Source organism: Podarcis vaucheri, assembly GCF_965113315.1.
Source record: "Podarcis vaucheri genome assembly, chromosome: 2".
NCBI lineage: Eukaryota > Metazoa > Chordata > Lepidosauria > Squamata > Lacertidae > Podarcis > Podarcis vaucheri.
Window position 1 is genome coordinate 15,344,957 of NC_138760.1, and position 23,851 is coordinate 15,368,807.

The 23,851-nt window shown below is 46.3% G+C and overlaps 2 protein-coding genes across 2 annotated transcripts in view; both read left to right on the forward strand.

The window, feature by feature from the left end:
- Positions 1–23,851, forward strand: part of GPR84 (G protein-coupled receptor 84) — a 223,123-nt gene that overhangs the window by 39,628 nt on the left and 159,644 nt on the right. The gene's annotated exons all lie outside the window — the stretch shown is intronic.
- The window catches only part of NFE2 (nuclear factor, erythroid 2), a 195,854-nt gene continuing 181,058 nt past the window's right edge, over positions 9,056–23,851 (forward strand). The window contains exon 1 of the mRNA XM_082212697.1: positions 9,056–9,065. The gene's annotated coding sequence lies outside the window, so the exon portion shown is untranslated. The remainder of the gene's footprint in view (positions 9,066–23,851) is intronic.

Consider the following 23,851-nt stretch of genomic DNA (forward strand, 5'->3'; position numbering starts at 1 on the left):
AGATCTGAGCCCCAAAAGACTCAGGGCTCAGGCCCCCATGACACACAGGAGCCAGGCTGAGGACTGTCTTGAAGCTGAATGTTGAAATCAGAGCAGCGCACAGAAACGCCGTTTACCTTCCCGCCAGAGCGGTACCTATTTATCTACTTGCACTTTGACGTGCTTTCGAACTGCTAGGTTGGCAGGAGCAGGGACCGAGCAACGGGAGCTCACCCCGTTGTGGGGATTCGAACTGCCGACCTTCTGACTGGCAAGTCCTAGGCTCTGTGGTTTAACCCACAGCGCCACCTGCATCCTTACCGAATTGCTCAATGCTGAACCTTAAAAGCAAAGAAGGACAATTCTTTCAAGACCAGAATTCTGAAGCGTTGGCTTGGCTTTTATCTGCAAGGGCTGCAGCTCAGTGGCAGAACACAAGCTGTTGCATGCAGAAGGTTCAATCCCTTGCATTTCCAGGTAGCACTGAGAAAAGCCCCTGTCTGGAAAACCCTGTTGCCAGTCGTGTACACATTATTGAGATAGATGGAACCGTGTTCAAGGCAGCCTCCTCTGTTTGGTTCTGCTTCTGCCCTAGGTTGTAGTTTTTTTTTAATGACTTTGCTCAAAAGTGTCACTAGATGGCAGCCTCTCCACTTATTGGAGATGGAAGTTGTTGAAAATTAAGAGATAGTAAAGGGGATGGAATGTGCCCTGCTCCAGGGCTGGTGGCTTAAAGTCTATTCGAATTCTATAAGAAACGTGGGTGGCCCTGTGGTCTAAACCACAGAGCCTAGGGCTTGCCGATCAGAAGGTCAGAGGTTCAAATTCCCGCGACGGGGTGAGCTCCCATTGCTCAGTCCCTGCTCCTGCCCACCTAGCAGTTCGAAAGCATGTCAAAGTGCAAGTAGATAAATAGGTACCGCTCTGGCGGGAAGGTAAACGGTGTTTCCGTGCGCTGCTCTGGTTCGCCAGAAGCGGCTTAGTCATCCTGGCCACATGACCCGGAAGTTGTACGCCGGCTCCTTCGGCCAATAAAGCGAGATGAGCGCCGCAACCCCAGAGTAGGCCATGACTGGACCTAATGGTCAGGGGTCCCTTTACCTTTAAGGAACTTTTATACTTGGCTCTATAATTCACTGGTCCTTTTATTGCACTCTCTTCTTTCACTGCAGTCACAGAAACAGGCATACAAGGAGGCAAGCAAGCAGAGGGAAAAAATTCCCCTCCTGCTAATAGTGCACAGTCGTATCTTGGATACCAAACGCCCTGGAACTCGTCTGTTTTGGCTCCCGAATGCCGCAAACCCGGAAATGATTGTTCCGGTTTGCGAACATTCTTTCGGAACCCAAACGTCTGATGGGGCTTCCGTGGCTTTTGATTGGCTGCAGGAGCTTCCTGCAGCCAATCAGAAGCCATGATTTGGTTTTCGAACGTTTTGGAAGTCAAATGGACTTCAGGAACAGATTCCGTTCAACTTCCAAGGTACGGTTGTACTTACAATGTTCCACAACCTCTTAGGCAGACTAGTGGTGCTTTATTTTACCTCTCCCTCCTCCTGATCTCTGAACCTGTTTGGAGAGGAGAGTGTCTCTGGGCATAAGCAGAAAGCTGGCTGTTGTAATCAACTTTCAATGCCCAGGAGAAGAGTGCAAAATAGGTGATGACTCGTCTGGCTTTGGTAAGAATGCTGCCTCCAAGAAGAGCATTCTTTCAGTTGTTACCCTTCGTTTTGACGGGGTTCAGTATAGAGATACACAACAGGAAGGGGTATAACCCACTGGGATGGCATCAGCCTTGCATGCAAGAGGAACCAAGGGCCACAGGTTCCCTATTCCTGAATAAAGAGGGGGAATCTAACACATATTTGCCTTGTTGATGCAGCAGACATGCCCATTTCCCCTATAGCCAGAGCTCTCCCTTTTTGCAGCACAGGAGATACAGTCTCTGTTGATTGCCCGCATTCTAGCAAGCCACAGCTTTTCCTATTAAGAAGAGGGATTGGGCCTCTTAGGTCCACTTTCTTAACCTTCTAGATCAGGGTTTCCTAAACATGGGTCTCCAGCTGTTTTTGGACTACAATTCCCATCATCCCTGACCACTGGTCCTCTAGCTAGAGGTAATGGGAGTTGTAGTCCAAAAACAGCTGTAGACCCAAGTTTGGGAAACTCTGGTCTAGATCAAGGGCAGGGAATCTGTGGCCTCCCAGATGTTCTTGTCCAACCCACCCACCCCTGGCCAGGCCCAAGCAGCATTGACTATGATCACCATTTCCTACTTACTTTAGATTCCTAGGAATAGGAAACCTGTGACCCACCAAATGTTTTTGGACGACATCTCCCATAACCTCTGGCCACTGGCCATACTTGCTGGGGCTGGCGGGCTCTTAAGTCCAACAATATCTGAGGGCCACAGGGTCACACCACCAGGAGGGACCCCAGTTCTGCTATGGTGTAGTGGTTAAGAGCAGTAGACTCGTAATCTGGTGAACCGGGTGCGCGTCTCTGCTCCTCCACATGCAGCTGCTGGGTGACCTTGGGCCAGTCACACTTCTCTGAAGTCTCTCAGCCCCACTCACCTCACAGAGTGTTTGTTGTGGGGGAGGAAGGGAAAGGAGAATGTTAGCCGCTTTGAGACTCCTTTGGGTACTGATAAAGCGGGATATCAAATCCAAACCTACTACTACTTATTGCCTATTCAGGTGGCACCCAGATTTCAGAAAGATCTGCCAAAAATTTGAAACTGTAGAGGGAGAAAGAGGGAGAGTGTGTGAGAGAGATCCACCAGGACATGAATTTTAATTCAGCACTGGATAGATGCCGCAAGATGACTCCTATCCCAGGGGGAATACTCCCTTCTGGCCTTGTCAGAAGTGAAGGCCGCCAATGGCGGCAATATTTTGTGCCCTGAGCTCATAGGAGGCATCATACTGTGGGTCCTGTCAACTCAGCCCATGACCTGGCTGGGCTCAGAGACGTCGAGCCGGCAGGACAACGCCAGTCCCAGCATCTGTGCCAGGCAGCTGTGATTTATGCCCCCCTAATTATGCCCAGGCAGCTGCTGAGGTAACGCTGCTGCCGTGGCAACAGCATGAACCTAAGTCCCGAGCAGAGAGACTCATGGGAAAGAGCAGCGTTCTTTGGCTTGACCGTGACACGAAATGCCCTTACGTCCATCCCCTCGCCACCTTTCCAGGAGAGCTACCAATTAGAGAGGTTAGACTCAGAAATCCAGACTCCTTGGGGAGTACAGACTCAATGCTTGTGTGCCCCATCCGGAGCTGAAGACATAACCATGGAAATGCCAGCAGCTATCCTCAAAATCTTGGATGCTTCTCTCATTTGAGAGATGGGAGCCAAGCGTCCAAGCTTAATGGGGGAAAATCAAAGGCCAGCTGTTGTTTTCTGTAAAGGGTGTAATTGACATGGGAGACAGAGGAACCCTATCTCAAATAGGGTATAATATGGACCCAGGAAGAACAGCTAAAATGATGGAGAGCTTTGGGTTGTCAGCCCTACAAGGAAAGGCCAAATGGAGACTTTTTAGCTTGGAAAGAAATTCCAGAAGGGGACTTCAGATTGTAAACAGGTCTTTGAGATACAACAAATGGGTTGTAGGCATCACACCCCATTTATCAGATTATCCTGGAAAGGGTAGCCCTAAATTAATGGGTTGGGATGGGGAGATGTAGCCTGGTGTTTTGATGATGATAACATCATGTGGCCATGGCAAAAAATATAAATATATGGATGCATGAGGAGCATCATTCCCACAATAAACCCCCACCTGGAAGAATCCTAAAGGAGGGTGTGATAGACAATTATAATATTTTGGAGTGCAAAATATGGTTTGAAGCTCAACATCAAAAAAAAGGTCATGGCCACTGGCCCCATCACCTGACAAATAGAAGGGGAAGAAATGGAGGCAGTGAGAGATTTTACTTTCTTGGGCTCCATGATCACTGCAGATGGTGACAGCAGCCACAAAATTAAAAGACGCCTGCTTCTTGGGAGAAAAGCAATGACAAACCTAGACAGCATCTTAAAAAGCAGAGACATCACTTTGCCAACAAAGGTCCGTATTGTAAAAGCTATGGTTTTCCCAGTAGTGATGAATGGAAGTGAAAGCTGGACCATAAAGAAGGCTGATCGCCGAATAATTGATGCTTTTGAATTATGGTGCTGGAGAAGACTCTTGAGAGTCCCGTGGACTGCAAGAAGATCAAACTAATCCATTCTGAAGGAAATCAGCCCTGAGTGCTCACTGGAAGGACAGATCGTGAAGCTGAGGCTCCAGTCCTTTGGCCACCTCATGAGAAGAGAAGACTCCCTGGAAAAGACCCTGATGTTGGGAAAGATGGAGGGCACAAGGAGAAGGGGACGACAAAGGACGAGGTAGTTGGACAGTGTTCTCGAAGCTACCAGCATGAGTTTGACCAAACTGCGGGAGGCAGTGGAAGACAAGAGTGCCTGGCGTGCTCTGGTCCATGGGGTCACGATGAGACGGACACAACTAAATGACTAAACAACAACAACAACATAATATTTTGAACTAAGTGAAGATGGAGACAAAAAGGAATCTCTCCCCACTCCCTTCAATAGCACCAGTTACTCAGTTAAGCCGATCAGCAGCAAGTTCAAAAGAAAGTTTAGACTGATTCACCCAACCATTTGCTGCTACTCTCTGTATGTTGATTCGCCACAGAGAACCTCACCCTTTCAGTGGCTGTTGCCCTCTTTGCCATTTAGCTCTGACCTCAAAGGACTTTTCAAAGAAGTTCTTTCTCAAACTTTATTCTCTCCACACTGCCAAGCCACAAACTTCCAACAATAGCTATTAAGCCTAAATTCTGCCATTTCTGTATCACAAGTACAGTGGAGGCTGGTCAGTTAGGCTGAATGGGGCATTGCTCCACCAACCTTCATCTGCCCTCAAACACCACCTGCCTACCTTACTTACAACTGGTCCAGAGGGTACTTCCTGTCAGCTTCTTCCTCCTTCGTCCCAGTGTTACCCTTGTGGAACTGAGCAGGAGGGAAGGTGACAATAAAACTAGAATGTGTGAGCTCTGCTTGTCATTGGCTTTCTGGCTCCATCTCCTGTTGGTCTCTCTGCTTTCCATCCCATCAGCTCCAGTGGCCACCAGCCACCTTATTCTGCATTATATGTGTTGTGGCTCAGACCGTGGAGGCTCAAGCCAGGCTAAAGGTAAAAGGTAAAGGGACCATTAGGTCCAGTCATGACCGACTCTGGGGTTGCGGCGTTCATCTTGCTTTATTGGCTGAGGGAGCCGGCGTACAGCTTCCGGGTCATGTGGCCAGCATGACTAAGCCGCTTCTGGCGAACCAGAGCAGCGCATGGAAAAGCAGTTTACCTTCCCGCCAGAGTGGTATCTATTTATCTACTTGCACTTTGACGTGATTTCGAACTGCTAGGTTGGCAGGAGCTGGGTACTGAACAACGGTACACAACAATATGTATTATTGCATATTGCTTATTCCACGATTTCTCCAAGCAGCTGAGGGCCATGTACATGGTGTGCGCTGTCCTGCCACTTCATGCTCCCACAACATCACCACGAGGCTAAGCAATGACAACTGGCTGGCCCAAGATCACCCAGTACATTTTGTGGCTGCTTGGGAGATTTGAATCCAGGTTCCCCCTGGTCTTACCCACCGCTCTGGCTGACCCTGAAGTTACCTTGTCTACCTGCCACACTGATGGGAACTTGGGGGAGATGGTTGCTGAATTAAAATGCAACATGCACACAAGCCAAAGCTCTGTGAAACAGCCTCCTGAAAGGTAAAACTGCCTTGGGATCCCTTAGAGCAAAATAAGGTGCTATATGCATTCAAAAACAGATAAGGAATTATTAGAAACTGTTGAGATTTTTCTATATTCTTACACCCACTTCAAAGGAGATGGGAGCGAGAGAGAGAGAGAGAGAGAGAGAGAGAGAGAGAGAGAGAGAATATCCCTGGAGAAACTTCAGGACACCTTGCCTAGCTGTGTAGTCCAGGGGTGACCATTAGGTGTCTCCCTTCCCCTGCTCGGAGGGATCTGTCCAGGTGGCAGAGAGCACCTACTCCCAATGCCAGGCAGGCTGTAGTGCCCGTTATTTATTCCTTTAATGGCTGCGGTGCCATCTGCTTGGCCCGCATTAGCGATGCACGGCAAGCACATATTTCACCGGCAGTGTCGGAATGGTTGCGCCGAGCACCCCGCAGGCCATGAATTGTGCAGATGCGCTGCTCTCCATCATGGCAAAGCTGGGTGGAAATGACACTGCCCTAGACACACACACACGTCCCGCCTGCATTGCCCAACCCCCAGCCCCATTCCCTCCACCCCACACGCAGGAAATTCACTGACACTGCAAGATTCCATTACTAGGGGAACAACAAAGTTGTGGGCAGGGAATTATGTGCATGCACACTTTTTCACTCCCTAGTCACAGTCTCCTTGCTCGCCTTGCCCCATCGCTACCTCTGCAGCTCACTCCACCTGCTGAGAAAGGATGCTCCCTGCAGCCTAGTGGAGCAAACCTCCTCCCCTCCCATGGAGCCAGTTGTGGAGCACTTTGCTCCCCAAGAAAAAGAGGAAAAGAAGGTGGCAGCCGTAGAGCAGCCAGCTGAAAGTGTGCAGGTGGGTGCTTTCAGCTCAAACCTTGGAAGAGAAGATGCCACATCATTTCCCAAGGATTCCCCCGAGGTGGGCTTGCCACTGATAGCGGAGAAATGGTTTTGTTCCTCCCACCCACCCTACATGTCTATCGACTTAGGATGCTTCCAGACGGAAGGCTCCATAAGAGAGCCAGTGTGGTATAGTGGTTAAGAGTGGTGGACTCGTAATCTGGTGAACCGGGTTCGCTTCCCTGCTCCTCCACATGCAGCTGCTGGGTGACCTTGGGCTAGTCACATTTCTCTGAAGTCTCTCAGCCTCACTCACCTCACAGAGTGTTTGTTGTGGGGGAGGAAGGGAAAGGAGGTTGTTAGCTGCTTTGAGACTCCTTAGGGTAGTGATAAAGCGGGATATCAAATCCAAACTCCTCCTCCTCCTCCAAGCGCTGCCCAGCTTTTGCAATCCTGCTGTAAGCAGAATTGCAGTTTGCTTTCCTCCACACTAGAATGCATTAGCACTCTGTGTCTCTCTGTGTATATACAATATGCAGTGGTCTCACCACTGCCTTCTCCTCCACCCTTCCTGATCCCATAGGACAAATTACATGGTGCGTGTGGTTCAGCCCAACATACACGCATTCTTAAAAAATCCCAAAAACATCCCTAAAGGCAATCAGGTTGGGCTCTGGTATGGGGGAGAGGGGCCTGGTCGCCTCTGTGATCCTGATTAGAAAGCAAAACCTCTCAATATGCCTGCTTCTCCAGACACCAAAAGTGATCAGGAGACAGGGGGATGCAGTTTAATTTAAAAATAAATAAATAAATATTTTTTACCAACCACCAAAACACAAACAGTGAAACCCCCCAGTCAGCCGTTACACTGGGTATACAATATTCAATAATATACATATTCAATAATATTCAATAATTACATATTCAAATTAACCATATACAGTGGTACCTCGCGTTACATACACTTCAGGTTACAGACTCCGCTAACCCAGAAATAGTACCTTGGGTTAAGAACTTTGCTTCAGGATGAGAACAGAAATCATGCTCCGGCGGCACGGCAGCAGCAGGAGGCCCCATTAGCTAAAGTGGTGCTTCAGGTTAAGAATGGTTTCAGGTTAAGAATGGACCTCTGGAATGAATTAAGTACTTAACCCGAGGTACCACTGTATACACTTCTATATACCTTAACACTCCTCCTTCCACAAGGTTTATTTAACTTTTAACATTTTAATTGCCCCAAATTGTTCAAACCTACTCAAATAATTCAATGTCTTCTCAAACCAATCCTCCTCTTTCTCACTGACCTTAAACCCTTTCATTCTATGTATCTTCACAGTTATGTATTTTAAAATTATAATCTGGGATGCAGTTTAAAATAGCCTTCTGATGTTTTAAAATAAGTGCTAGGGCTTCCTTTTGCACAGAAGAGGTTGCAGCTAGATTACATTATTTGGACAGTCCAACATACCATCTGTGAGCAAGGCATCTCACGAGAAGCATCTCACCCAAGGCGGCCAAAGGAGGGTTTTCCCACAGTAAGAAAAAAAGGACATTAGCAGCATTGGGGAAATGTGGGTAGGTTATTATGTCATCTGGACATCAGCGCCATCATCCCAATAGAACGTGCATGAATGAGGCATGGTGATCACACCTGAAATATACTCGGAGTCGAAAGTGGATTTCATGCTCTTTATTCAGCTCATAGTGGTGAGGAGGAATGAAAGTTCCCCCACAATATCTGCTTTATATACATTATTTACACAATTTTTATATACATTATTTACACAATGGGCTGCACATGATTGGCTAATTCCGGGATTCTCCTGTGGGCCAATCAGGTTGCAGATTCACTTCCACCTGGATTGGGTGGCTCCTGCGGACCAATCATACTGCTGCATTGTTCTAGGCCCAATCAGACTGCTGCATTCTGGACCCTATTCTTCTAGGACCAATCAGACTGCTGCATTTTGGATCCTATTGTTCTAGAACCAATCAGACTGCTGCATTTTGGATCCTATTGTTCTAGGCCCAATCAGACTGCTGCATTCTGGACCCTATTGTTCTAGGACCAATCAGACTGCTGCATTCTGGATCCTATTGTTCTAGGACCAATCAGACTGCTGCATTTTGGATCCTATTCAACTCAGTACATAACAACACTCTAAGTTCTTTATCTGAAAGCAGTCTTAATTTCCCCTGCAGCAGCAGCTGTAGCAAAGGATCTCTTCCTGGCGGTGTGGAGGCCACAAGTCTCCCCCAGCCCACCCCCAAGTCTCTGGACACAGCATCATTCTGCAGCACTGGGGCAAGGGTCCACAAGCAAAAAAAGAGGAAAGAAATACATAGGGGGAAAATATTAAAGGAGCGAGAGAGAAACATGCATAACTTGCTGCCCTGGTAATATCCTCCTAATAAAATCTATGGCATGCGCACCCTCAGGGAAATGACAGGAATTCCTTCCATTTCGAGCCTGTAAATGAGGCAGTGCATTTGGGAAGTGGGGGAATTTTGCTCCTCTGCTGGACAACTCAAAATGCATTTAGCACACTTTGAGCATTTGGGTGTGTGCCTGTTGCCCTGGCCCGAAGAGTCAGTTCAGGAATGATTTGTGACTGATACAGAGAGTTGGGCCCAAATAATTTTGCTGCCTGATCCAGAGCTGTATACTCCCTCCTCCTCTTTTGGTATCTGGCAGAAAAACCTCCTAAGCACCTCTCTCCCACCCTGGAAGTAAAAAAAAAAGAGTAAGAAATCTATTTAAAAAATCATAGTAACTGCCCTTCTAATGTACCCAAAAGACCTGCCTGAAGCTGTTGTCTCCCTTTGCCTAATGGTAGAGCAGCCTCTCTAATATGCTTGTTCGGGTGAGTTTAAAGCAGGGGTCAACAACCTTTTTCAGCAATGGGCCGGTCCACCGTCCCACAGACCTTGTGGGGGGCCGGACTATATTTTGGGGGGAAAGTATGAACAGATTCCTATGCCCCACAAATAACCCAGAGATGCATTTTAAATAAAAGGACACATTCTACTCCCCTAGCATGGAAGACAAAGAGCAGACTCCATTTGAGGATCTCTCCCTCATTACAGTCGATCAGGTATATGAAGACGAGCAGCAAAGTCAGTCCTCAGGGAATGTGCAGGCGACCTTGGAACGGACAGCTCACGGAAGAACCCCGACCAAACCCAAGAGGAGGCGTGTAGTGGTGATAGGGGATTCCCTACTGAGGGGAACAGAAGCAGTGATCTGTGGGCCTGACAAGATGTCTCGGGAAGTGTGCTGTCTCCCCGGGGCTAAGATCCAAGATGTAACTGAACGACTGCAAGGAATCATAAAACCCACTGACAAATACCCCTTCCTCTTGGTTCATGTGGGAACCAATGACACTGCAAGCAATAGCCTCCAGAAGATCAAAAGAGACTACGAGGCTCTCGGCAGGAAATTGAAGCAACTAAATGCACAAATTGTCATCTCATCTGTCCTCCCAGTTGAACGACGTGGCCCAGGGAGAGAGGGGAAAATAGTGGAAGTGAACAGCTGGCTCCGCAAATGGTGTAAACAGGAACGGTTTGGATTCTTAGATCACGGACTGCAGTTTCTTGAAGATGGACTTCTGGCAAGTGATGGGCTGCACCTCACAACGGTTGGGAGAAATGTTTTTGCCAAAAATCTCAGAAACCTCATCAGGAGGGCTTTAAACTGACTAATGTGGGGGAGGGAGACAGTGCTCCTGAAGGTAGGAGTCTATCAATTAATGAAGATGATCATCCAAATGTCATAGACCAAATGGAGCAAACAGCACGCGGACCTAGTGGTGGGAGGAAAAAATCCTTAAATAAGAGACACGGGGGAATGATTAATGGACTTCAATGTCTGTACACTAATGCGCAAAGCATGGGAAATAAACAAGATGAGCTTGAGCTCTTGGTACAGCAAACTAAATATGACATAATAGGCATCACTGAAACCTGGTGGGATAAGTCCCACGATTGGAATGTAATAATGGGGGGATACAATCTATTTCAGAGAAACAGACCAGACAAGAAAGGAGGAGGAGTGGCGTTATATGTCAGGGATGTGTATACCTGTGAAGAGATCCAAGATTTAGATCCTCAAAGCCAAAGTGAGAGCATTTGGGTCAAAATTAAGGGAGAGAAGAATAACAGAGACCTCATTGTGGGAGTTTACTATAGATCCCCAAGCCAAACGGAGGACATAGATGATGCCTTCCTGGAACAGATGGCCAAGCATGCAAAAGGAAGGGAGATAGTAGTAATGGGGGACTTCAATTACCCGGACATTTGTTGGACGTCAAACTCAGCCAAGAGCATAAGGTCAAACAGATTCCTCACTGGCCTTGCAGACAACTTCATTGTCCAGAAAGTGGGAGAAGCAACAAGAGGAACAGCCATTTTAGATCTGGTCCTAACCAATGTTGATGACCTGGTTAGTGGGGTAGAAGTGGAAGGATCATTAGGCGCGAGTGATCATGCTCTTCTGAAGTTTACTATACAGCGGAAAGGAGCAGCCAAGCATACTAGGACTCAATTTCTTGACTTTAAGAAAGCCGACTTCATAAAACTTAGGGAAGTGCTGGGTGAGATCCCATGGACAACAATACTAAAAGGAAAGGGAGTTCATGATGGCTGGGAGTTTGTTAAGAGGGAGATACTAAAAGCACAACGTCAGGCAATACCAATGAGACGGAAACATGGAAGGTGCCTAAAGAAGCCAGGGTGGCTATCTAAAGAACTTTTAACTGAATTAAGATTAAAAAAGGATGTGTACAAAAAATGGAAAAGGGGGGAAACCACCAAAGAGGAATTCAAACAAATAGCCAGCACGTGTAGACACAAAGTCAGAAAAGCTAAAGCACAGAATGAACTCAGGCTTGCTAGAGAGGTTAAAAGCAACAAAAAAGGCTTTTATGGGTATGTTCGTAGCAAAAGGAAGAACAAAGAAACAATGGGGTCACTCAGAGGAGAAGATGGTGAAATGCAAACAGGGGACACAGAAAGGGCTGAACTACTCAATGCCTTCTTTGCCTCAGTCTTCTCCGATAAAGAAAACAATGCCCGACCTGAAGAATTTGGAGCAAATGATTCAGCAAAGGAAACACAGCCCAGAATAACTAAGGAGATAGTACAAGAATATTTGGCTAGTTTAGATGTATTCAAGTCTCCAGGGCCAGATGAACTGCATCCAAGAGTATTAAAAGAACTGGCAGATGTGATCTCAGAACCACTGGCAGTCATCTTTGAGAATTCCTGGAGAACAGGCGAAGTCCCGGCAGACTGGAGGAGGGCAAATGTTGTCCCTATTTTCAAAAAGGGGAAAAGAGAGGACCCAAATAATTACCGCCCAGTCAGTCTGACATCAATACCAGGGAAGATTCTGGAACAGATCATTAAGCAAACAGTCTGTGAGCACCTAGAAAGGAATGCTGTGATCACCAATAGTCAGCATGGATTTCTGAAAAATAAGTCATGTCAGACTAACCTGATCTCGTTTTTTGACAGAATTACAAGCCTGGTAGATGAAGGGAACGCAGTGGATGTAGCCTACCTTGATTTCAGCAAGGCATTTGACAAGGTGCCCCATGATATTCTTGTAAAGAAGCTGGTAAAATGCGGTCTTGACTCTGCTACCACTCAGTGGATTTGTAACTGGCTGACTGACCGAACCCAAAGGGTGCTCATCAATGGTTCCTCTTCATCCTGGAGAAGAGTGACTAGTGGGGTGCCACAGGGTTCTGTCTTGGGCCCGGTCTTATTCAACATCTTTATCAACGACTTGGATGATGGACTCAAGGGCATCCTGATCAAATTTGCAGATGACACCAAACTGGGAGGGGTGGCTAACACCCCAGAGGACAGGATCACACTTCAAAACGACCTTGACAGATTAGAGAACTGGGCAAAAATAAACAAGATGAATTTTAACAGGGAGAAATGTAAAGTATTGCACTTGGGCAAAAAAAATGAGAGGCACAAATACAAGATGGGTGACACCTGGCTTGAGAGCAGTACATGTGAAAAGGATCTAGGAGTCTTGGTTGACCACAAACTTGACATGAGCCAACAGTGTGACGCGGCAGCTAAAAAAGCCAATGCAATTCTGGGCTGCATCAATAGGAGTATAGCATCTAGATCAAGGGAAGTAATAGTGCCACTGTATTCTGCTCTGGTCAGACCACACCTGGAGTACTGTGTCCAGTTCTGGGCACCACAATTCAAGAAGGACACTGACAAACTGGAACGTGTCCAGAGGAGGGCAACCAAAATGGTCAAAGGCTTGGAAACGATGCCTTATGAGGAACGGCTAAGGGAGCTGGGCATGTTTAGCCTGCAGAAGAGGAGGTTAAGGGGTGATATGATAGCCATGTTCAAATATATAAAAGGATGTCACATGGAGGAGGGAGAAAGGTTGTTTTCTGCTGCTCCGGAGAAGCGGACACGGAGCAATGGATCCAAACTACAAGAAAGAAGATTCCACCTAAACATTAGGAAGAACTTCCTGACAGTGAGAGCTGTTCGACAGTGGAATTTGCTGCCAAGGAGTGTGGTGGAGTCTCCTACTTTGGAGGTCTTTAAGCAGAGGCTTGACAACCATATGTCAGGAGTGCTCTGATGGTGTTTCCTGCTTGGCAGGGGGTTGGACTCGATGGCCCTTGTGGTCTCTTCCAACTCTATGATTCTATGATTCTATGATTCTATGATTCTATGATACTCATGTAAAAACACGCTGATTCCCGGACGATCCATGGGCCGGATTGAGAAGGTGATTGGGCCAAGATGTCTGGTTGAAAATAAGTGGTACTGGTAAAGAGATGCTTAAGAAAATGTAAATAGGGATTGATAATTGGAAATGGATATTCATAATAATAGGTTAATATATGGAGTAAGGATAAATGTTAGAGGGTAAGGATTTGCTGAATTTAATATTTGAATTGGAATACAAAATGGGAGGTGTGAGGAGGTCAAGAAACTAGTGAAGAAAATATAATATTTGAAAATATTAATCTATTTTTTGTTTTTAGGTCTGAACTTTGGTGTTTTTCTTTGTCTTTATTCTTTATTCTCTATTTTTCTTTCTTTCTTCTATCAACTGTTTTTCTACTGTGTATTTTTTATTTGTTTTGCTTTTGTAGTTTAAATGTTGGAATTGGTTTTTATTGTTTGTGAAACATTAATAAATAACATTTTTTTAAAAAAATGAGAAGGTGATTGGGCCACATCTAGCCCACGGGCCTTAGGTTGGCTGCCCCTGGTTTAAAGGATGTTGTTGTTGTTGTTTAGGCATTTAGTTGTGTCCGACTCTTCATGACCCCATGGACCAGAGCATGCTAGGCACTCCTGTCTTCCACTGCCTCCCGCAGTTTGGTCAAACTCATGCTGGTAGCTTCAAGAACACTGTCCAACCATCTCGTTCTCTGTTGTCCCCTTCTCCTTGTGCCCTCCATCTTTCCCAACATCAGGGTCTTTTCCAGGGAGTCTTCTCATGAGGTGGCCAAAGTATTGGAGCCTCACCTTAAGGAACTGTCCTTCCAGTGAGCACTCAGGGCTGATTTCCTTCAGAATGGAGAGGTTTGATCTTCTTGCAGTCCACGGGACTCTCAAGAGTCTCCTCCAGCACCATAATTCAAAAGCATCAATTCTTCGGCGATCAGCCTTCTTTATGGTCCAGCTCTCACTTCCATACATCACTACCGGGAAAACCACAGCTTTAACTATACGGACCTGGACTCCCCAAATCAGGGAATGCCTGCTTGCTCTCTGGAGCCAATCCGCTACACAATTCTGTGGGAATCCATCCTTCACATTACACTACTTGTGTGAACAGACCAGTGCTGTGGACTGCTTTGTCAAGCACATGTCAGCTGAGGAGAGGAACCTTTGGTTCAGCTGTCCTTTTGCATCTGCAGTTGCAGTTCATTAGACCAGCAAGAAGGAGCTGTCTTAGTTTGGGGTGTCCCCCCCCCTTCCTCCGGGTGTGCATAAACAGTTGCAACAGGGAATGTTCCTGAGCATTACTGTTACAGATACGAAATAGAGATGAATATCCTCCCATCGTTGCAAAGGCTTCCAGATGGTTGTAAAGCAGAGAGCTATCAACAAACTCTTTGAGTATTGGTCGATTGCTTATCACTTGCCCATGGGCTGCCAGTTATTTGGTACATATGCTACCTTGCTGCTGCTTCTAGATTTGCTAGTTGTACCAGTGTAGTTTTCCTTTTCTCTGGTGGGATAATGGCTTTTAGGACACAACGCTTCCGTGATTGCAACTTGCTTCCCAGGAATTTTCTCTGATAAGCCCCAGCTGCTCCAGTCACAAAAGCATGTTCACAGCGATCAGAGAAAGGAAGCGAGATGGGATAAGAAGACCGCAGAAAGAATGCACACATGGAAGTGTGTGAATATCTTTTGCTGTATTCGTTTAGATCTGGGCTCCTTAGATCCAATTTCCTTTCATAGCAAGCCACAGAGGAAAAACACCTGTTTGGAGCCTTAACTATAATGGAGCTGGAATTTAGGGAATATATTTTTATTGGTTGTGTTTTTTATTTTGTAAAACTACTTTGGGAAGAATTCTTTTATTGAAAAGCGGGTTACAAGTTGAGAAGGTGTTTAATGCAGATGCCTTCACCTCGGTTTCTTATTTATCATGGGCACTTTTGCAGGTCAGGGGCTGATCATTCCTTCTGCAACATCTTAGGAACATAGCAAGCTGCCTGCTGCCAGGTCAGACAATTAGTCTGTCTAGCTCAAGTATTGTCTACACTGGCCCTACCTGGAGATGAGGGTTGAACCTAGAATCTTCCATATGCAAGGTAAATGCTCCACTGCAGAGCTACGGCCCTTCATCCAAGTCAGGCATAGGCAAACTCGGCCCTCCAGATGTTTTGAGACTACAGTTCCCATCATCCCTGACCACTGGTCCTGTTAGCTAAGGATGATGGGAGTTGTAGTCCCAAAACATCTGGAGGGCCGAGTTTGCCTATGCCTGCTCCAAGTGTTCATCCTCCCTCTGTTCCGGAGCCACTCCTACCATGAGGCAGAGTGAAGCAGTTGCCTCAGGCAGCAAATACTGAGGTGTGGAGAGCAGACATTACTGTGTGTGTCACACGACCTGCCCTGTGCCCCCTATGCTGCCCTAAGGTACAGTGGGGGACCCTGTCCCATGACCAGGGTCAAAGTAAGATTTGAGCTGCCAGTCTGCTCAGCTTTTGAACGTGGAACACAGGAACAAAGGAGGCGCCATCTTGTCTTCTGCCTCAGGCAACAAAGGATCTGAGGCCAGCTCTCATAATTCCTAACTGACATTAGACTCATCTTATTTGGCTAGGGAGGGCAGCAGCTAAACTTTCCACACATTTCAGGCCGAGAAAGACAGTTTACAGCCAAAGAAGACCAGACGAGCTGAAACCGAGGCTTTCAAAGCAGACAAATTCCATAACTCCCCAGCTTCCTGGGCAGGAAGGGAAGGCTTTGTGCGTGACAGCCAAAAGCTCTATAAAAACAGTTACTCTGGGTCAAAAAGTAATTTGAGAAGGGAGGAGGGGATGCTGAGTCTGACAGTTTATCAGAGGGGTTTGGGGAGCGGGGAGGGGGGCAATGAAAACAAACCTCTGAAGCCCCAGAGCTGATTTTGGGGAGGAATGAATATTTCAAATAGGGAGATGAGTTGAGCCTCAACCATGGCTCTTGTAGGCTCCATCAAAAGTATAAATAAACATTGAGTGCCAACAAGTCTGCCTTCTCATCTTGCAGGAATCACCAGTCATCTCTGTATAAAAACAGTTTGTTGAGGGCTGCGGACTCCCCACATCCCCCATTCCAGGGCAGAAGCACACACCTCCCATGAGTGGATGGGGGAAATTCAGGGACGATTCAGGGCAGATAAAAGGAGCTCATCCAGGCAACCTATTTACTGAGCATCCACCCTAATTTCCCCATGTAACGTTTACACAGAGTTTAGATTTTACCTGGTCTTTATTGACCATTCATTCTGATTTGTTTGTGAGCCAACAAGGACCATTTTTACTGCATCCATCCTGGTTTGCTTATGGGGTGTTTATACATCTTGCCATTAATCATGTGTTCATTCCACGCTTTTCAAAGCATCCCTCTGTCACTTTCCAAACCACAAAAAGCCTGATGCTTTTTAAAAGTGGGTTTGGATGCCTCCGGACTGTCAGTAATTTGCAGGAGGGATTCAAGGGCACAACAGAAATTTAGGTTTGCACAATTAAAGCGGATTACAGCACTCTGTCATTCCTAGCGCAACTTATCCAACTTAGAAAAATGCAACCAGGCTTTCTGGAAAGTAATGGGAAGTTCACTGGAAAGTGTTGGATGGATAAACAACTAATGGGAAGGCATGTAAACGTCCCACAAGCTAATCAGGATCAATGCTCATCATATAACTGCCCCAGAAACAAAGACCATCCACTTTCACACCATACATTTATAGCACTCGGATAGCACTCTAGTCTAAATAGTCGTTGCTTCCCGCAAAGAATCCTGGGAACTGTAGTTTGTTATGGGTGCTGAGAGTTGTTGTTGTTTAGTCGTTTAGTCATGATGTGGGGTTACTTCTGCTACAGTTGATCTAGTTTTCTCTGCTTTTGTATTTTTGCTATTAATATTGCATTAGGACTTTCAGAAGCACAAACAAGGCATATGCACAGCTTAAAGTTGTAATCCTGCCTCTTTTGTTGTTTAGTCGTTTAGTGGTGTCCGACTCTTTGTGACCCCATGAACCAGAGCACGCCAGGCACTCCTGTCTTCCACTGCCTCCCGCAGTTTGGTCAAACTCATGCTGGTAGCTTCGAGAACACTGTCCAACCTCTGTCGTCCCCTTCTCCTTGTGCCCTCCATCTTTCCCAATACCAGGGTCTTTTCCAGGGAGTCTTCTCTTCTCATAAGGTGGCCAAAGTATTGGAGCCTCAGCCTCAGGATCTGTCATTCCAGTGAACACTCAGGGCTGATTTCCTTAAGAATGGAGAGGTTTGATCTTCTTGCAGTCCATGGGACTCTCAAGAGTCTCCTCCAGCACCATAATTCAAAAGCATCAATTCTTTGGTGATCAGCCTTCTTTATGGTCCAGCTCTCACTTCCGTACATCACTACTGGGAAAACCATAGCTTTAACTATACGGACCTTCGTTGGCAAGGTGATGTCTCTACATAGCTGCATAGGACAGCTGCATAGGTTGGCCTAGAATGATCCTCAGGGTCCCTTCTAATTCTATGATTCTGTGAACATTCTCAAGCACTATACAAAAGCTTAGAGCCAGCCTTCCTCCCGAAACTTTAATTGCAGTCTGCCACGTGCAAATCTAGCAGATGAAGAGGAATGGTGGGGAAATATTTGCCCATTTAATGTTCATATCAGTTGCTAGGAAGGGTGCAGGGCTTATAAAATGGGCAGTTAGATTTGTTCTTTCCAACTCTGCATCTCTCTCTCTCTCTCTCTCTCTCTCTCTCTCTCTCTCTAATCAGTCCCATCATTAAGAAGCAGGTGTGTTTTTTTTAATGTAGGTGTGGGTTTGTTTTGTTTTTTAAAAACACAAAACATGGGCCCCCCTCACCCCACCCAAGATTATCTCTTACAGAACAGGCCATAATTCCCCATGGAGCCACAAATCAAAGCTGCCACATCGGTAAAAGGCATAGCACATGTTGGAAGCTATAAAGTGTAACAGGCGCTGGATTTTTTTTCCTGGAAAACCTGAATGGAATTTTCACCAAATATGAGGGAATTAAAGCCTTACAATCCAAAGGGATAGGGAATAGGATGAGCTCTATAAGAGCAGGATCAGCCCTGCTGGGAACCTTGAGCCAAGGAGAACGTGGCTGCAAAGCACATGGCAGCTATATATTGTTACAAGTTTAGCTGTTATGCTGTGTGCCAGACCTCTCTAATCCCTGCATTCAGCAAGTGTTAGAATTTAATCCAGGTTTAATTCTTGGAATAGCCAGACTAGCCTCCTGGTGAGGTGATAGCCTAGGTGATGAGCCATTAAGGGGGATTAAGGGGCTCAGTGCAAGGCAGCAAATGGGTGGAGCCCCTCTCCTTCAACAGACAAAGCCAGACAAAGTTTGGAGCCGAGAACTTGCAGTGAAGTGACCTAGAAGCAAAGCCAGAGCAATGTTTGAGAGCAATGTCTGATTTCTGTTCGAATCCAAGGCTCTAACTATTAAAGGTGCAAGTGCCCCTGTTGTGTCTGACCACAGCTTGCGAGGGATTGAAGTTCTCCATACCTCTCTCACTTAAACAACTGAATTGTTCCAACTGCACCTGTTGCAATTCCCTTAGTGGCAGATTTATGGTCTGTGGGGCTCCCTTTGGGGGACCCTAAATAAACGTGACTGTGACAAAATCAGAGGTGCATAAAGAGATGGTAATAATAATGCTTCCTGCCCTCAAACAACTTGGGAACAGTGCCTGCTGTGGATCAGGCAGGAAGAAAAGGTGATGATAAGAATGATACTTTGAAATGGGTAGCCCCCCCCCAAAAAAAAAAACACCATTGGGAGTATCAGGAAAAATGTGGTGGTGGTGATAATGGTGATGCCTCAGCACTACACCACCCACCACCCAAAAAACCCTTGTAAACAATCTGGGGAAAAGAAGTGATGATCATCATACCTCTGTGCTGCCACCCCCCCCCCCAATTTTATTTTATTTTAGAAACAATAAGGAAAAGGAGATAATGATGATGGCCCTCCACTAGCTCTGGAGAAATCTCTACTGTATGGCATGAAACAGAAATAAGAAAGGGTTGCTATAATTCTCCCCTCACACACATATTCAACTGAGATCCCTCTCATGTAGCTGCCTGCTCCACATGCTGGCAGGCAGCAAAACAAGCCCATAAAATAAAGAGATGATTCCAACGTTTCTTCCTCCAATACCTGCGCTTTTCAACACGTGGCTAGCAGGTGGCAAAATGAGCCACAAGTAATTCCAATGCACTTCACTAAAACACACTATTTTTTAAAAAAGTAGCTGCCTGCTTACTGCTCCATGTGGCTGGCAAGCATCAAAACAAACAAAGCAGCAAAATTATGGACCCTGTGCTTCTTCCTCCACCACTACAAACACACACTCCTCCGTAGTCAGAACAACTGCCCGCTACTTGCTCCACCAGGCCAGCAAGCAGCAAAGAGCAGACAAATGGGCACAACATCTTCAAAAAGTCCTTCCATGGGCAGCCAAAGGTGGAGCAGGTGGAATGGCCTCAGCACTTCCCCCAACCCCAACATCTCCCAAAAACCAAAAGGCATGACAATTCTCCTACCACAATATTCGTTCCCCCTACCTGGGTCAGGTTGGTGATGCCTTGGCTTGGAAGATTGCCTGCACATTATACTTCATAACTTTCTTTCCTTCTTATTTTTAAATAAAAACTTAAAGAGTCTGGAACCCCTGCTGGCACAGGCCTGGTGCAATTACTTCAATTGCACCATTATAAATCTAAGTCTGTTGGGAATCCAGGGAGTCTTATTGCCTAGGGACCAAACAACTCACAGCTCTGACATCACTCATTGACTAAAAACACTGACAGACAGGAGAAGCTGGGCTGGCTCATTTAACAGAAATTGTTTAGAATGTCACCTATACATTCTGTTTCATAAACATATTTCTAGAATGGCTAGAGACCTACTTTCTTAAAAAAGTAAACCCTCAGAGTCCGGCACTCACATTTTCTTTTTCAGTTGGTCACACCACCAGAGACTCCCTTTGGCCAATCCTGTCCTCTCTGTCCCTATAAATGACAATTGCAGATCTTGGTATGCCTTGCTGTATTGATTGTGCTGACTTCGCTATCTTGTAAGAGGGATTCAGTTGCACACCAGAAAGTTCAGGTTTGCGCAATTAAAGTGTACTCTGGAATACCAAAACTGGGCCCAGTGCTTTTTTCTGGGGTATGCAGGGGTATGCATACCCCTAAACATTTTGTGAATCTTCATACTTTTGTCCATTTATTGTATTTATTTTTCCCGATTTGAATTACAGTAGTACCTTGGGTTACATACGCTTCAGGTTACACACTTCGCTAACCCAGAAATAGTGCTTCAGGTTAAGAACTTTGCTTCAGGATGAGAACACGTGCTCTGGCAGCACGGCGGCAGCAGGAGGCCCCATTATCTAAATTGGTGCTTCAGGTTAAGAACAGTTTCAAGTTAAGTATGGATCTCCGGAAAGAATTAAGTACTTAACCTGAAGTACCACTCTATATAAAATGAGAGTACCTGTAAACACTTTTTAAGGGGGGAAAGCACTGCCTGGGTCTATTTTTTTTAATGGTTTTGCAGTAAGAAAACGGATAGGTAAATGCATTAGAAAGTATGGGGCAATGATTGATGAGCAGTCGTATAACCTCCGCACAAAGACATTGGAGCTATAGCTCAATAAAGAGCAGGCATTGTATAACTTCTGTGCAAGCTTTGCACAAGCAAATCAAGACAAAATGCTCAATAAACAGATAATCTGGAAGCAACCGAGCTCTTAAAATTTACTGTTGCCTCATATCCCTCCTTTCTGCCAGTAGCCCTCTTCCAGGCTTGGCCATCTTTCCGTTCCTTTCTGAAAGGCAAACTGTTGAGAGACAGCCTCTCTCTCTCCCCCCCCCCAACTCCCGCCTGCTGCTGGGAGTGTTCCTCTGCTCATTTTGTCTGTGCTGCAAGAAATACGATGGAAAGGGGGGAGGCAAACATCCCTTTAAGCATCCGTGTTTCCAGCCAGGGATGAGCTCACAGCTCTTGAGGCCCAACAAAGGGGAGTCTCTGCACACTCCCGTGGATGTAGGGCCAAGGAGACAGCCTGACCTCCAAAATCTGGAGGTGAACAAGGAGTCGGAGTCCCTTAGAAAAATATTTAAGTGCCATGCCCCTCTCCAATGCACTGGATCAAGCCCAGTAACTCTTCACATCATCCTTTGTGCCTTGAGTTTGGCTTGAACATGTATGGAGATTGTCTCTCTCATGCTCATTAGCACTGAAAATGGAAACTCAAGTGTCTATTCACAGGGTTCTAAGACTCTTGGGATGTATCCACATACGGTGCCCTCCAAATGTTGGACTCCCAACACCCATTGGCCCCAGGCAGCATGACCAATGGTTAGGGATGGTGGCGCTGCTATCTAATAACATCCGAAGGACACCTGGTTGGCTCCCCTTTATGTACAATACAGTGGTGCCCTGCAAGACGAATGCCTCGCAAGACGGAAAACCCGCTAGACGAAAGGGTTTTCCGTTTTGGAGGTGCTTCGCAAAACGAATTTACTATGGGCTTGCTTTGCAAGACGAAAATGTCTTGCGAGTTCCTGCGGGGGTTTTTTCAGTCCCCCCCCCTTTCCCAAGCCGCTAAGCCACTTAACAGCTGATCCGCTAAGCCGCTTAACAGCTGATCCGCTAAGCCCGCTAAGCCGCTAATAGCGCTAATCCACTAAGCCGCTAATGGGCTTGCTTCACAAGACGAAAAAACCGCAAGACGAAGAGACTCGCGGAACGGATTCTTTTCGTCTTGCGAGGCACCACTGTACAGTGGTACCTCTGGTTACGAACTTAATTCATTCTGGAGGTCCGTTCTTAACCTGAAACCGTTCTTAACCTGAGGTACCGCTTTAGCTAATGGGGCCTCTCACTGCCGCATGGCCGCACAATTTCTGTTCTCATCCTGAGGTAAGGTTCTTAACCCGAGGTACTACGGTACTTCCGGGTTAGCGGAGTCTGTAACTTGAAGCGTTTGTAACCCGAAGTACCACTGTACAGCATAGCCCTTTTAAGAGGTGTAAAGGGGGTTAGATCCATGTACAGAAGAAGAAGCCTTATGGCAGGAAGGTGTCCTTTGCCGGGGCTGGATAAATCATTAGGCCTTCTTCTTTTTTTGTGCCAGGGTGGGGGTAGCACTTGTCTCTAGCCTACCATCGCCAGATTTTTGTTTTGTTTAGTTTGGGTCTTGCCTTCGGGCTTCTGGTTGGCCACTGTGAGAACAGGATGCTCATTGGCCTGATCCAACAGGATTCTTTTTATGGTCTTATGCAATGCTATTTTTCTAGAAAAAGAGGTTCACCATGAACTCTTCCCTTTCTTCTCTTATAATGGCAGTGGCGCCCACTTGAGAGTTCCGGCGAGTTCTGGCTGCAAAAATAAAGCCCTGTTCTTATGGCAACTGTAGTGTACACATACCTTTAGGACAGGGTTAGTCAACCTGGTGCCCTCGAGATGTTGCTGGACTTCTGTTATGTACTGAGTTGAATAGGATCCAAAAGGCAGCAGTTTGATTGGTCCTAGAACAATAGGATACAGAATGCAGCAGTTTGATTGGTCCTAGAACAATAGGATTCAGAATGCAGCAGTCTGATTGGTCCTAGAACAATAGGGTCCAGAACGCAGCAGTCTGATTGGTCCACAGGAGCCACCCAATCCAGCTCCAGGTGGAAGTGAATCCGCAACCTGATTGGCCTACAGGTGAATCCCGGAATTAGCCAATCATGTGCAGCCCATTGTGTAAATAATGTATATAAAGCAGAAATTCTGAGGGAACGTCCATTCCTCCTCACCACTATGAGCTGAAGAAAGAGCATGAAATCCACTCTCGACTCCGAGTATATTTCAACTTGAACTCCCATCAGCCCCAGCCAGTAGGGCCAATAGCCATGGGAGGTGGGAGTTGTAGTACAACCGCATCCGGAGCACACCATGCTGGCTATCTCTGCCTTAGGAGATGAACACTATTAGGATATATTTCATTTAATGGATTCCCTGCTCCCAAAGTCCAGATGTACCAGATGCTTAGCTTGTGCGCTGGTCCGTTCACAGCAGCCCACACAGCTGACTATTGCAGGTATTGACTTGAGTAGTCGAAATAAAAAGTTGCAATGGAGATGAGTGGAAAGTTAGAAAGGAATGGAGGAAGGCTGTGTTGGAGAGAAAGCCCAAGCCACAAGACCTAAAAAAACAGAGATGCAGTTGTCTACTTTAAAAAATCCTATTTTCATCCTGTGCTAAAATTTGGAAAATAAGAAAATACTAAAGCTCAAAGCTTGGGAGAAAGGCGATGGCAAACCTAGACAACATCTTAAAAAGCAGAGACATCACCTTGCCAACAAAGGTCCGTATAGTAAAAGCCATGGTTTTCCCAGTAGTGATGTATGGAAGTGAGAGCTGGACCATAAAGAAGGCTGATCGCCGAAGAATTGATGCTTTTGAATTATGGTGCTGGAGGAGACTCTT